The sequence below is a fragment of the Cupressus sempervirens genome, chromosome 3 (assembly GCF_028749045.1).
Source record: "Cupressus sempervirens isolate cs-2001-9-10 chromosome 3, ASM2874904v1, whole genome shotgun sequence".
In the NCBI taxonomy this organism is placed as follows: Eukaryota; Viridiplantae; Streptophyta; class Pinopsida; order Cupressales; family Cupressaceae; genus Cupressus; species Cupressus sempervirens.
This window is the reverse complement of record NC_143120.1, coordinates 50,853,344-50,869,468: the sequence shown is the minus strand read 5'-3', so window position 1 is coordinate 50,869,468 and position 16,125 is coordinate 50,853,344. Positions and strand designations below refer to the sequence as shown.

General features: G+C 34.4%; 1 protein-coding gene across 4 annotated transcripts in view; it reads right to left on the bottom strand.

Annotated features, from left to right (window-relative positions):
- Window positions 1-16,125, bottom strand: part of LOC149564737 (MADS-box transcription factor 14-like) — a 162,819-nt gene that overhangs the window by 26,115 nt on the left and 120,579 nt on the right. Inside the window, exons 6-7 of one of the 4 annotated variants that reach the window (XR_016361910.1) lie at window positions 11,675-11,741; window positions 5,276-5,385 (exon numbers count right to left, since the gene is read on the bottom strand). The exons of 2 other annotated variants lie outside the window; for them this stretch is intronic. The gene's annotated coding sequence lies outside the window, so the exon portion shown is untranslated. The remainder of the gene's footprint in view (window positions 1-5,275; window positions 5,386-11,674; window positions 11,742-16,125) is intronic. One more of the 4 variants, XR_016361909.1, reaches the window with a different exon arrangement.

Sequence of the window (16,125 nt, the reverse complement as noted above, 5' to 3'; positions counted from 1 at the left end):
AATGCCAAAGAAGGCCTAATTCTTAAAGTGAGAAATTGGTCCACACAACCCTAGAATCTGATTTCAGATCTGGAAAGTAAACAAAAAAATACGCACTTTCAAAAAAAATGGAATCTAAAAAAGTGATCAGATGTACCCGTACGGAGCTTCTGCAGTTGCAAAACGCAAGATTATGCAGGTACAGTCGCCAAAAAATCCAATTTCTAAAAAATTTGTTTACCCAATCAAGAAAACAACACCACCACTAGAAAATTCAGAAAAGTTTACCTGATTTCAAAAAAAATTGCACTTGAATCGAAGTCCAGATGTCCAAGTTACGAGCTTGCAAAGTCAGGCTAAATTTGACGATCAAACGGTCATCAAGTAAAATGCCCTGGAATTGACGTCTTGACGGGCGTCAAATTTAACCTAAGAAAATGGTGATGTCAGCAAAAAAATCAACACCATGGGGTGACGTGGCAGTTGACTGGATGTCCATACTGTATGGACTAGCACGTTGCAAATATTTGTATTGCTGACGTGGCAAGACTGAGTTGCTAGCTATACTTTCTGTACTGTACGGAACGTACGGAATAGGCGGCAGAGTTGGCGAATATTTCGATTTCCATGTGATGACGTGGCAGTACCAAGTTTGTGTGGCCTCTTGCTGAGTTGGCAAGCGTGGTTGTCAGCGTGTCACAGTGACACATGTCTGATCCAGATTATTCAGCGTGGGGTTTAATTCCACGTTCGCTTGCTGATGTGGCCGCGTTGTGCTGTGCAGGGATGATCGGAGCATGTGATGTCAGGAACGAAATTCCTGCCGGAGATTTATCACGGCAAGTGTCGGATCTTCACCAAGGCAGCCGGGAAAATGCGAATGCAGGTCGCCGAGGGTTACTTGCCATTGACAGAAGCCGAAAATTATTCAGATGTCGTCGGAAATAGCAGATCGCACTGGAGAAACAGTGGGCAAGCCAGAAGAAACAGTGGGCGAGCCGAGGAAAGTCTATGGGAGTCGAAATCTTCACACAACGCCGAATTTATGAGCAACGTGTCGGGTGTTAAAAACATGATCGCCGGGTTTTGAAACCTGGGGAAGTCGATCAAACCCTTATCAGAAAAACCAGAATGAGGGCCGGTGCTCAGATCTGCTGTCGGGAAATCCGAAAACGTGGCCAGAGGACTCAATAGGTAATATCCCACATCGACTCTACGAGGTCTATGGGTGCTGTTTAAATGGAAAGGGCCGCAATTGTTAAAACAAATGTGGTTGCGGTCGGTGTTGAGGCAAGGTCGGACCAGGCCAGTGAATATTCTCGTCAGATTCAACAGGTGCACCTATAGTACGACCTTGTGCTATGTATGGCCTGTAGATTAATTAATCTAATATGCCCTGCGACAAATAATAAACTTTCCAGCTAGCAGATCCGAGGTGTCACTGTCTAGGTCTGCTAAAAAAAATTTCTCTGAATTTCCCCTAATACTTAGACGGAAAATAAAAATGCAGTGAAAAATAAAAAATGCAGATCTGAATTAATCTAATAAATCCGAAAAAAAAATCAAACCCATACTGCAAATCAGAGCCTTCGAGTTCTGATTTGCAAAAACATTTTGCCTCACGATCGACTTTGAGCCAAGGTAGCCGAGTTTATAGTCGATTTTCACCGGTTCAGCGTTCCGGATGCAATGGCGAGGTCAGATCTAGTGTTGGACACTCCCAATTTTCGCAGCACTCCGGATTCAGGCTGAGGTGATGAAGCAAGCAAGAGGTCTCGAACAACTTGTGATGAGAAAATCTCCAAGTTGCTCTGATACCATGTAAGAATTTGCCTAAGAGAAAAATTCACCCAAGAACTAAGAACTCAAACACAAGCACATAGTAGACCAAAGAGAGAGAGAGTATGATCAGAATAATAATGTATTCAATAACTGGTTCATCCTAAGAGTACACTAGGAGTGCCTGAATATATTAGGAGTACATAATTATTTACAAGTCATTACAAATACATGACTCGGCCTATATAGAGTAACTCGATAACAATGACGACCGACCAGCTCTGCCTTCTATATGACTAAGTGTTTAACACTAATAGATAACAAAAGTACAAAGATCAACAAATGGAAGACCCGTTACTAGGTAGACCATCAAAAGCAATCAAAATTATAATTGTAACATGCACACTTTATTGCTACAATGGTGAATATTTTGTTAGTGTCATCTCCACCATAGTTTTACCTTTACCTTGGAGGGTTTCTACATTACCATATCCTATGTTATGTCTCAGTTACTTGTTTATGTGTTTCAGTCATGTTATTAGATGTTAGATATGGTATTACATGTCGTTACATGATGATGCATGATTAAGGTTAAGGTTGAAATGTGCGGTCAATCAAGTTTGAATGTGGTTGACGTTTGAAGTGAAAAGTTTTAGAAATCTTGAGTCACCTACCCCCCTCCCAACTCTTAGCATCTTACTTTCCCTATAAGATTTTCAATAATTAGTATCATAACTCTGATCTCTAAGAAAAAGTCTAACCGCTTGAGAGTCAAAGGTCTTGGAGATGGAAGCCTATAAATTGGGAAAGGTGATTGAGAATCAAAACCTTGATGTGTAACTCGCATTAGAACAAGTTAAGACTGCAAAGGAGGAATACAAGAAGTCTTTGAAAAGAAGAAAAGAGATGGCAATCCAGCTAAATGACACACAATACAAGGCATAAAGAATTCTTGACTTATTTGATGAAGGAATATCTAGTGAATCTAATACAACAATAGTGGATCTATAAGAGAAGAACAACATCCTAAATGAAGAAGTAAGAGCATTGAAAAGAGAACATGAAATGTAATTAGTGAGGAAATGTCAAGTTATTGAACAAAATGTAAAGACCGTAGAAGACAAAATACAAATGGATAGAAGTCTTATGAGAGGATCAATGACATACAAAGAGTGACACACAATCAATTTCACATAGTCAATCAGTTAATAAGTGTTAACAATAAGATTGCTAGGAATGTGGAAGAGAATGAAAAATCTGATATTAGAGAACTATAACCTGAAAATGAGTTGAGAGATGAAAAGGAAGTCATTGAAAGAATGAACCGATTTGAAGAGGCTATGAGATAAGCTGATGAATAACTAAAAGCACAAAGAAAACCTCATGATACTAAAGGATTAGGCTACACGGAGTTCATATCATCTACCAAGAAATGAGAGTCATTAAAGCATAGACAAAAATGGAATGCAAAACCAAAAAACAAGAAGGCTACATGCTATCATTGTGGAAAATTAGGCCACGCAATAAACATTTGTAGTAGCAAAACTGGTAAGTCAAATCTCAAGCCAAAATTCAATCGCAATTATTTCAATTGCTACAAGCAAGGACATCAATCACACGAATGTAGATCTCAGACCAATGAGAAACAAGCTACATCTAGATTTGATGGTTATTACTACACATGTCAAAAGAATGGTCATAACGTACAAGATTGCAGATCTAATGTAAAACACAATTGGACACCTAAAGGTCAAGGCAATGCAACTAGGCAAGGAAATACTATAAGTTGGGATAACAATACTTTGGTTAATTATCAATTATGTGGAAACTATGGACACATAGCAACAAATTATGCAAGGATACATCTTATAGGAAGATTAGGAAACTGGAGAAATTTTGGCCTTGTATGTTTTAACTGTCGAAAGATCAGCCACCTAAGTAGAGATTCTACGAATAGAGTACCAGCATCCAATAATGAAAAAAGAAAAAAAAAAGAAAAAAAAAAAAGTTAATGCTGAAGAAGTGAGAAGCCAAATGAATCAAATCTAGAATAAGAAATATGATAAAGCCAACAATTCATTTGAGGAAGTTGCGATTAACCAATCCAATGGATTTCGTGATTCCCCCACCTCAAACTAAAAAAGGATGCTTCTATGGAATTGTATTTCATGATGCTAATATTGAAAACTTACAATTGGAACAATTGTTTTTTGTTATTGATGTCAAATCTGTGGAGAAGACATATTGATACCTAATCTAAATGTCATATCTATTTGATTGATGAAGATGATTTAAGAGTTACTCATAACTATAGCACCTAGAGGATTTGAAGTTATTGCAGATTTCTATCTCACCTCTTCACCTCTTCCTTGGCTATACAGCCGGGTGAGTCCTAGGTGTTTGAATCTCAGAGCAATTAGCTATGTTTGTTGATCCTCAACTTGATATAAGAATATTACACGTTCTCAACATATCACATTTTTGTCACTTGAGAAATACAATCTTTGCAAAATAAATACCATTTGGTTCCGATATTCAACAGTAAAATAAAGATGTGAAATCATATCATGAACAATTGGTCTCGACTTATCATGAGAAGTTTTGACTTAAGGATGAACTTATCCGATGATATCAAACAAGGATGTTGTATGGCATTTCAAGAATCTATAGCTTACTATTGTAGATAAAATGAAGCACTCTGATATATATATATATATATATCGATTAGATACAATAAGTCAACCGCATAACTTGTAAGTTTAGAAGTATTGGAGCCTTGGCTGGATGCAAATAATTAGTTCCTTCATCGAAATAACTTCAACGCAAATCTTTGTGTGATTACAAATCATGTCTTCAGCAAAGATATTCAATGAAATGGTCAAATTGCGGTAAGGAAATATGCAGAGGGATATCGGGTGGAATAATACAGACATATCGTGTGTAATAATGCGCATGGTCGCTCACGGCTTCATAATATAAAGTATTCGAAAAACCTTTTGGCTTCCAAGAAGCCATAACTTAAAAAGAAAAGGACTTGGCTTCTTGAACGCCAATATGCCAAATGTGCATTTCAGTTTCTAGCAAGAATTTGAAAAAATATAGAAAAAGATTTGAAAGTTATAAATCAACGATAATTATAATATATTTATCTACTTGCATGTAGATGCACTTATTAGGTGGTATCATATTATTTATTTTATCCAAAGTCATATCTATTATTAAGTATATCTAAATACATGCTTTATTTGGAAGATTATTTTATCTTCTTGTACATGTATTTAAATGTACATATTACATAATATCTTGTATAAAAATAATATTATGGTGTCCCCTTTGTTCCTATATCTATGTGCACGTACATAAATATACGTTATAATGATGTGGTAGAAAAGTCAATCAAAAACTATTTGAGATATGCATTATTTTTAATTAAAATAATTAATGTTTTAAATATTTATTTAATTGCTCATGCATGTCCATCGATTATATTCTGATGTTCAAGTCGCTAGGTCCTTACCAAGATAATTAAGGGTCATAAGTGTCATATCTATCAACCCAATAATTGGACTAAACTAGTATCTCATTCCTTTGATCCCGTTTAGCAATGCTTCTCCCCTTCATCTTCTCCTGCAACCACCAGTGCAACATTTTCCACGATAATAACAAGTTCCATGATAAATCCATAATAATATATAATGTAGATAAGGAATTTAAATCTTAACCATAATTCCGAAATCAAGCAACTGCTAATCACTACATGAAAAACAATGGCTAATGACCATCATCATTAAATAGTTAACATAATGAATACAATAGATATATTTAACCACTTTGTTCACATGATTATGAAAGAAAATCCATTTAATCCAACAATTATAAATAAATTTAAATTAGGTCAAAATTTGGGATGTAACATACCCTTCTCCTTAAGTTTTTCATCGTCCCCGATGAATGTCACAACAAAACTTAAAATTAATATCTATTCAGATCATTACATTTATGAAAAGAACTAAAAATTAAAAAAAGTTCAAGCTCTAGCCCTGGAGAAAAGATGAGGGTATATTTTAAAAATTTTGTGATAATCTTCCCATGTAGCATTATCCTCTGTATACTGATCCCACTAGACCTTGCATTGAGTCACATCTCGATCTTGTAAGCATGGCTTATGCACCTCGAGTATTTTGAGTGGTTCTATTTCCACCATCCCTGGTTCTTGTACCTGTAATAGGCTCCAATCAATTATATGATCATGATGAGTGGTATAGTTCTTAAAGCATGACACATGGAAGACATCATCTATCCTCTTCTATCCTAAATTTTGAATACTTTGGATCTCTGCATAAAATTGATGATGCTCTAGATGTTTTTCTTGCCCTTGATGTAATTAATGTCAAACTCATAGTCTGCTAGAAATTCCATCCATCTCCTTTATCTACCATTAAGGTTGGGTTGGGTAAAATTGTATTTTAAGCCGTGGTGGTCGGATCGAAGATCAAAAGGTTTCCCAATCAAGTAACGTCTCCACATTTGGAGGGCATGTACTATAGCTATAATTCTAGAGCATAAGGAGTGTAATTATGCTTATAACTCTTTAACTTCCTTGACTCGTATGCAATTACCTACTCATCTTGCACTAGTACTCCTCCAACTCCTTCCCTTCATGCATCCATTATGACAAAAAAATTCTTTTGTGGGTCAACTACTCTTAATATGGGTGTCGTAGTTAACTTTTCTTTCAAACATTCAAAAGTTGATTGACATTTTTCAGTCTATACAAACTTCCTTCCCTTTCTTTGGAGTGATGTGATCGGATAAGCTATCTTGGAATTTTTGTTTTAATCAGCTTCCTATAAAACCCTGCCAATCCCATGAAACTTCTGACTTTTGTCACATTTGTAGGTATAGGCCATTCCTTAATTTCCTTGATTTTTGATAGATGTACAGCTATTCCCTGAGCCAATATCATGTATCCTAAATACTGGATTTCCATATAATTTATGTTATCTTAGTCTTTGCAAAACCTTTTTTTGATGCTCTTGATGTTCCTTCTTATTTTTCAAATAAATTAGGATATTGTCTATAAAAACCAATACAAATTTATCTAAATAATGCTGAAATTTGTAATTCATCAAATTCGTAAAAGTTGCCAGTGCATTAGTTAACCCGAAAGGTAACACTATGAATTCACAATGCCCATACCTAGTTCTGAATGCAGTCTTGTGAATATCTTCATCCTTAATATGAAGTTGGTGATATCCTGACCTCAAATCAATCTTTGAAAATATTGTAGCGCCTTTCATTTGATCAAAGAGGTTGTCAGTTCTAGGAAATGGGTATCAATTCTTGATAGTAACCCTTATTGAGCATTTTGTAATCTATGCATAATCTCATAGTTCTATCCTTCTTCCTAACAAACAATATTAGGGCTCTCCATGGTGAAACACTAGGCTAGATTAGTTTCTTATTTGGCATATCCCGCAACTATAATTTTAACTCCATTAATTTTGCGGTTGTCATCCTGTAAGGGGATTAGGAAATTGGTTCTGCTCCTAATGTTAATTATATAGTGAAGTCAAAAACGCGCAATGGAGGCAAGCTAGGAAGTTCTTCACAAAATACATCATGATATTTATTTAGATAAGGGTACTTCTTTTCAAAGGTATCCTTCAAATTTTCCTTCATTTTATGTGGGGCATCCCTCAAATCTTCAAACCTTACTGCAAAGATCTCACATCCTTTTCTTGCACAATTCTTAAGTTGCATGGCCGATATTTGTTGTGATTTAATTTCATGTATAACCCCTTTTATGTTTACTAGTTTTCCTTGGTCATCCAAAAAATCTCCAATTTTAATAAGATAATCAACCTTGGCCTTATGCTTGTTGAGCCAATTAATGCCTATAATAATGTCGTAACACCCAAGTGGTGCCACATATAAGTTCAATTCAATGGAGAATTTTGAAAAATCAACCTAAGCCTCAAATAGACACTACTCTATCTTAGCCCTTGACAGGTTTACATACTCGACTATCCATGGTTTTTCCATAAAACTAAATCTCTTTGGAAACCTACTTAATAATTTAGGAGATATAAAACATTCAGGAGCTCCAATATCAATTAAGATGGAAACAGGGTTCCCGTAGATCTTACCCAAAGTTTCAATCAGGCCTATCTATTGTTTTGCTTCTCTATTGTCAAGGGTTATGTGGATCCTTGGTTGATAAACACCATATTGTTGTGTAAAGGGTGGTTAGTGTGGCTGATTCGTATTGATCTTGACAGGGCATTTATTAGCATAATGATCTCCTCCACGAGTGAAACATCCTGAAGGTGGCCCCTTCTTTTCACTGCCCTTATTATTCTTATTTGTATTGAAATTAGTTTTAAAATCCTTGATTTCGTTCCTTTTTGTTTCTAGTTTGCTAAATTTATAATCCTTAAATTGTTTTTTCTGAGGTCCAATATCTGTACTTTCCATATTCTAGTTTGTTTTTTTTATTATCCAGGATGAAATCATCTCTCTTGATTTTATATTCCTGTTAGACAACCTTTTCTAGAGTTTCTTCCATGGTTCAACGAGTGAGAACATCAATTGCCCCTCTTATTCTATTATTTAGTTCCATGATGAACTTCCTCACCTTCATGTTCTTATCTTGTTTGTATGGTGGTACATACTTCAGTAATCGGGTGAATTTCTCCGAGTACTTGTGTACAGTCATATCTCCTTGCCTAAGATTTTGGAAATGCAATAAGTTTTGGTCATAACAGGTTTGGGGTAACCAACGGCTCCAAAAAATGGTTACAAATTTTTCCCACGTAATTTTAGTAGTTTTAATGTTTAGCTCAACCTTGGTCTTTCCCCAACATGTAGCAATTTTTCCAATAAAGTGATATATTCCCCAAACTTCCTTTGAGGTTTCTGAAAAGTTTTTAATTTGAAAGTACTATTCCATTTTGGTTAACTAGACCTATGCATCCTCTCCAGATTTACAACAAACAAATTTGGGTGGTTTGATCTTCTTAATATTTGCGGACAGGTCACTCACTATTTTTTGTTTCTTTTGTTTTTCGGTTTGGGTGGGTGAAGCTTGAGAGGTTTTCTTGTTGTGTTCAGAGACTTTTGTTTCCATTTTGGGAGGAGGCGAGGATTGCATTTTCTCTTGGTTCCGTCCAATCTGAGCTACCATCTCATTCATTATTTTTTCCATATTATCCAACTTCAGTTGCGTTTCTTGCAAAATCTAAAGTAATAAATCAGTGGATGATTGTGGGTTATGTGAATTTGTTGTGTGTGTGTGTGTGTGTGCGTGTGTGTGTCTATATAGCATGTCTTCAACAAATTAAAAGAGTTTGCGAGTGGATATAACACATGAATAAACCAATTTTATTTAAACAACTTTAATACTTTTGTGTTGCATTTATAGCGGCCCTTATTTACAAAAATTTCCTCCTCTGAGGATGTCTACATTATGGAATCTAAATTTTTCTGCTCAGCATTCAATTATGTTTCAGATTTGTACATATCCTGCACCATCCAAGATCTATGGAAGTGCATAAGAGAATTATCCTGGCAAGTGTTCCAATTTTGAATTAGTTTATTTCTATATGTTGCTTTACTAGCAAGAGTCCACCTGACTCTTTCATTCTTCATTCGTTGCAAAGCCTATTTTAGGGTTTCATTATCTTGAGGCATGGAAGAGCAAGTGTAATTGAAGTTTGGTATGTTCTTAATCAAGTACAAGAAGGTAGGATGTTGTGCCTTCTTGCGAGGTGTTTTACGTACTTATATCCGAAACACCTACTCTAAGAATTTTCAAGTTTATTAGAAAGTAATATGCCTTAGGCTCAGTAATAGACCTAGTGCTCTGATATCATATGTAAGAAATGGATTTTCATAACAAAATAAAGGTGATCCAAAAAGAATTTTCCTCAACTAACTATTGAAACAAAATATCTTGAATTCCTTTTCATGAGGCATTAATTGATTTTAACTACTAACGATGAACTGAGATAACAAAACCAAACTGAAATAACTGTAATAATGATCAACTGAAATAACTCCAACAATGATCAAATGAAGTAATTGAAATAACGATCAATTGAAATAACTGTAACAATAATCAATTGAAATAACAATTTACTATTTTTCCTTGGATACAAGTAAAGTAAATGCATAACATGAAATAGAAATAGGAACATATGAGAAATAACTAGTGAATCTTTAATTGGTTGTGCAAGTTTCGGCTTTTGATAAGAGGATAAGTATTGACTTAGGTTTAACCTTCCAACCTCGGACCATGTTCATCCCCACACAATCTATTGAATAGAAAGGCCCTCTCTACCCCGAGATCACGCTTTGGATACTTTTAGTCCAGCCATCTGAGCATTTCGATGTTTAGAATGTCCGCATGCAATTATGGATGGACATGTTTCAATAACTGGTACTACTGACATCAAGTAATCATAGATGGCAAACATGCCCTTAATGACCTTGGCCAAAGTTTTCGGATGGGTTCAATGACTCGATCACCACCGCTCAACTTGACACCAGAGGAACAATAAGTATGAACATGCATGAGTTATTAAATGATTTTCCTTTTTAAAATCATTTATAATTGTTATGTCATGTTTGATTTTTATTTCCCTGTTATTGCAAATTTTTATCTCACCTCTTCACCTCTTCCTTCGCTATACAATCGGGTGAGTCCCAAGTGTTTGAATCTCTAAACAATCAGCTTTATTTGTTGATCCTCGACTTGATATAAGAATATTACATGTTTTAAACATATCACATTTTTGTGACCTAAGAAATATAATATTTGTAAAATAAATACCATTTGATTCTGATATTCAGCAGTAAAATAAAGATGTGAAATCATATCATGAACAATTGATCTCGACTTATCATGAGAAGTTCTAACTTAAGGATGAACTTATCTGATGATATCAAACAAGGATGTTATACGGCATTTCAAGAATCTGTAGCTTACTACTATAAATACAATGGAGTGGTCTCTGATAAAATATATATATATATATATATCGATTGGATATAGTAAGTCAACCACATAACTTGTGAGTTCAGAAGTATTGGAGCCTTGGCTGGACGCAGATAATTAGTTCCTTCACGGAAATACCTTCAACATAGATCTCTGTGTAATTACCAATCACATCCTCAACAAAAATATTCAATGAAATGGTCAAATCGCAGCAAGGAAATATACAAAGGGGTATCAGGTGGAATAATGCAGAGATATATTGTGTGTAATAATACCCATGGTCTCTCACGACTTCATAATATAAAGAAGTATTCGAAAAACCTTTTGGCTTCAAGAAGTCATAACTTAAAAAGAAAAGGACTTGGCTTCTTGAACGCCAATATGCCAAATGTGCATTTCGGTTTCTAGCAAGAATTTGAAAAAATATGGAAAAAGATTTGAAGGTTATAAATCAAGGATAATTATAATATATTTATCTACTTGCATGTAGATGTACTTATCTAAGGTCATATCTATTATAGATGTACTTATCCAAGGTTATAGATGTACTTATCAGGTGGCATCATATTATTTATTTTATCCAAGGTCATATCTATTATTAAGTATATCTAAATACATGCTTTATTTGGAAGATTATTTTATCTTCTTATACACATATTTAAATGTACATATTAGATAAAATCTTGTATAAAAATAATATTATGGTGTCCCCTTTATTCCTATATCTATGTGCACGTACATAAATATACATTATAATGATATGGTGGAAAAGTCAATAAAAAACCATTTGAGGTATGCATTATTTTTAATTAAAATAATTAATGTTTTAAATATTTATTTAATAGCTCATGCGGATCCATCAATTGTATCCTGATGTTCAAGTTGCTAGGTCCTTACCAAGCCAATTAAGAGTCATACCTGTCAACCCTACTAGTATCCCATTCCATTGATCACGTTTAGCAATGCTTCTCCCCTTCATCTTCTCCTGCAATCACTAGTGCAACATTTTCCACGATAATAACAAGTTCCATGATAAATCCATAATAATATTTAATGTAGACAAGGAATTTTATTATTAACCATAATCTCAAAATCAAGCAACTGCTAATTATCACATGGCAAATAATGGATAATGACCATCATCATTAAACAATTAACATAATCAATACAACGGATATATTTAAGCACTCTTTTTACATGATTATGAAAGAAAATTGATTTAATCCAATGGCTAAAAACAAATTTAAATTAGGTCAAAATTTGGGATGTAACACACACCATTTACAATTCTGAAACTTCAATTTCTCTTCGAAATTAGTTAACCATTTTTCAAGGATGTCAAACTTAGGGCATCCTGGAAAAAATCAGATTCAAAAGGTACTAACTCCCAAAAAAAGTCATAGTAAAATATATTCAATTACCTAAAATTTACCCAAAAATCAAATGATTTCAACTATGGAATGTCAATAATATTAAATTTCTTTGTGAAACCCTTATTGAATGTACTTGTACAGACCCGTCTAAAATATCTTCCTTATAAATCATTTTAATGAAAACCTAATGAGATCAAATCAAGTATATGTGAATGTTAATTCATTAGACTATCTTCCTATGTACTTAGATCAACTGACCCAAAACATATGAGTCCACACAACATCATTTACACAAAAAAATAAAGGAAACTAAATCTAGTTAGCACCAAGAAACTTAGACTTCTTTTCTAAACTTCAGGTCACATCTCTGTTTAATTGGAATGGGTTTCAAAGAATATAAAGACAACTTCCTCAACCGATTTTTGAATTATCTTACTATTGGGTAACTTCTATAATTATTTGACAAAGATAGTTGTAAAAGACAACGAAATAACCAAATATCAATATTTTGAGAGACATTTTAAAGGGCTAATGAAATAGTGAAATCCTTCACATAGGGGATCCAAAGCCATTTTAAATTACCATATATGGACTCTAGACCCATTTTGTACAAGTTTGGTGTTTGCTTGACCAAATTTAGTTTGTGGGATTATAGTTTTGTTGTCCAAGCAAATCACCCTGAACCTTTTAATAACTTGCTGATCTTATTGTACCCTCTTAAAACGGACGCTCTTTCCTTTTAAGATCTTTTAGCACCCTTTTCATAATGCTTTCTTTGGACCATGGGTGTACTTGTTATCGATACCCTTTTTCCTATCTTCTTCAACTTTCCACCCCTTTTCTTTTGGTGTCCTCATCTTCTTTCTGTGGCACTCCAAACTTGATCATTGGGGCCATGTAAACTTAGGTCTACTTGATCCACCTAGTCTCCAATGTTTTTGGGTTAGGGCCCATAAATCCTCGAGGGTTCAATTAGTTTTATTACACTTTGGTTGGCCTATATTGTTTTCACACCCAAAAACTCATTTATGAGAAGACTTGAAGGCTTGATTTTCATAACACACACTCAAGTAATATAAGCTCTTTCTCTCACGTCAAGATCTTTTCCTTTTTCATTCAAGGAGTTCAAGCATTTCAAGACAATCAAGCATTTTCAAGCATTCGAGCAAGGAGATTTCTATTTAGCCTTTAAGGATGCTTTGTGAAAATTTCATCTTCAAAACCTAGCTTATTGTTATCCATCAAGGTAGGAGATATACATTGAAGAGTTCATAACCTTCTTCATTGATGCATATTTATATACATGGCACCATAATAGAATTATGGTAGATCCCTTGCGAATCGTGGAGATGCCCTACATTCTTCATTCAAGATCTACAATACAGTATATACAAAACCCTTATTTGACAAGGGTTTTAAGGAAGGTGAATCCTCAAATTTATCTAATTTTTAGTCATTTACATTTATATTTCTCATATACGGTTAATTCCTTAACCTAGGGCTTGACCAGGGCAAGCCCTCATCCAAGCCGGCCACAAAAACCCTTCTCATGTATGTAGAAATGCGATATAAATTTGGACCTTACAAATTTGCAATCTACACTATGGGAGCTTTCTAGAAAAGTTTGTAACAATGTTGTCGGAATATATCAATTACTTTGTAAGACGTCCTTGCACCAGGTTGACCTAGTCGTTTTTTCTGTCTTACAGAACAATTTTTGGGTTTATATCCTTTTGTTGTTTCTTTCTGAAATCAATATTGTTTGGATATTTAGAAAAAGATTTAGATATGTGACTTTCATAGCTAGAATACATCTTTGTCTATGTATTTCAAGCTGAGTCTTTCATATTTCATTTCCTTTCATATTATTTTCCTAGATCTCTATCTTAATTGGGCTAATTGTATACATCTATATAAGCGATTGGTTCAAATTTGTACACACATTATCCGTTAAGGGCCAAAAAGTACATTTCCTTCTATTGTACTCCTCTATGTAATTTGAATTTTGTAATGGTGTCCTTCATCACTTGGGTTCTAGCTATTCTAATTTTGAGTATAAGTGAAATCATATTTGGAAATTCACCTCTTTTCCTCATATACATATTTGAATGGCTTATTGACCTATATAACCAGAGACCTTAAACCTGATTAAAGTGTCCCCCTTTTCCCCCTAAACATTTTGATGAACATGACTTGTGCCCCTTTCTATTTGGAGTTAGATTGTTTTAGGTATTTACCTTCATTTTTTAGGTAAACACAACCTTTTTATCCTTTTTCCTAGAGTTAGATCCTTCTTTATTGTTTTAGGTGTTTTCCTTCTTTTTGGTAAACCTCCTTTCTCTCTTTGATCATAGAGTTGGATTTGCCTATCTTGTGTGTCATTAATTCTCTCTTTTATGCTCTTTATTACATTCACATGGTTAGATCTCACTAGACTTTCCTCTTGTTATAGATCCCCTTTTATGAGCTTAATTACATGAAGTCCAACCTGTAATATTTCTGTTAGGAAAAGTCATAGACTCGTGGGCTCGTATGATCATGATCCCCCTTTTCTTACTAGCACTCATGATGATACTTACATCTTTTCTCACAATCTTTATCGTATAAAGGTGCATAACTCTTCTCACTCATCCCATGATGATGATGAAGCTTTAAGAGTTCCTCCTTCACAAGTTGATAAGTATTTGAATCAATTTAATAAATTAGAAAGTTGGCTTGCACAAGAAGATTAGAATCCCAGTAGTGTTGTTTCTATTGTAGCTTTTCAGAAGCTTGTTAAAAATGATGATAATAATATTTCAATCTTGCACGGTATACCTCACTGTGATAATAATCATGCTAAATCTTTGAGGAAATGTGCTCAAGAGTTAATAAATTCTCCTCCTTCCACAATCGTCAAACCTTCTATCCAGATTTCTACCACTCTTATTAGCATACCTACATATTCTCTAGCTCTTATGGTCCTGCTTCCACACAAGTATCCACTCATTTAAGTGTTAGTCTTCCTAGCCCTTCACTTCCCATGAGTGTTCCACCTACTTCCATTCGTTCTTCACTACCTTCATATAATGTTGTTCCTTTCACTTATTTGAACCTTTTACCTATTCCTTCTAATGTTTTGCCAACATCCTAACAAATTCCTTTCACATATTATAATTTTTATAATCCACCCAGCATATCTATGCCTACTAATATTGTTGGAAATATACATGATAGCCTAAGTTATTGAGAGGGGAGAGCTGAATCGGTAACCAATAAAACTTAATCATTTATTTACTAATTAATCCTTCATATGTATTCTGATCTAATTGCATGCATGAAAAACTAAGAGCATTAAAGCATTTATAACACTTTGACACACAATATGGTGACCCAAAAACCTTGCAAATAAAAAATAAAATTGGGTTGGGGATGATACCCACAAGCTTTAGTACTGCAGTAGAAAATTGGACTATTAAGGCTTATAATGATCATTTCTGATGATCTGCCCTGTTAGGAGCAATGAGAACTACTAAGTCCACCTTGCAAAAGGATATGCAAATATACAATGAAGTATGCACTCGGTAAAGAGATTTACAAAAGAGTGTTAAGTCTACCTTGTGAAAGGATTTAACTGATCCACTTGTTAAGATGAAAGAGTGGCTGATCTTTGATCTGCAACTTGATTTGCTGAATGAGATTCCTTTGAGTGTAATGATCAACTTCTTGTGATAGATAAATCTTTGCTACTCTTTATACTGTTGTAGCCTTTTACTTCACACTTCTGCTCTTTAAATTCGCATTATACTCATGTCAAAAACTTATTTTGGATGTAATACAATAGATTACATATATACCAATCCAATTTATAAATCAACAAAGTCAGCTGCAATACAAATTCACACAACATCGGCCAAACTGCAGGAACTCGGGTTTTGAAGACTAGCTCGATGAGGTTATGATACTCAGCATCCACTGTCAATGCTCAGCATCATCATGCATTCGGTAGACATAGAA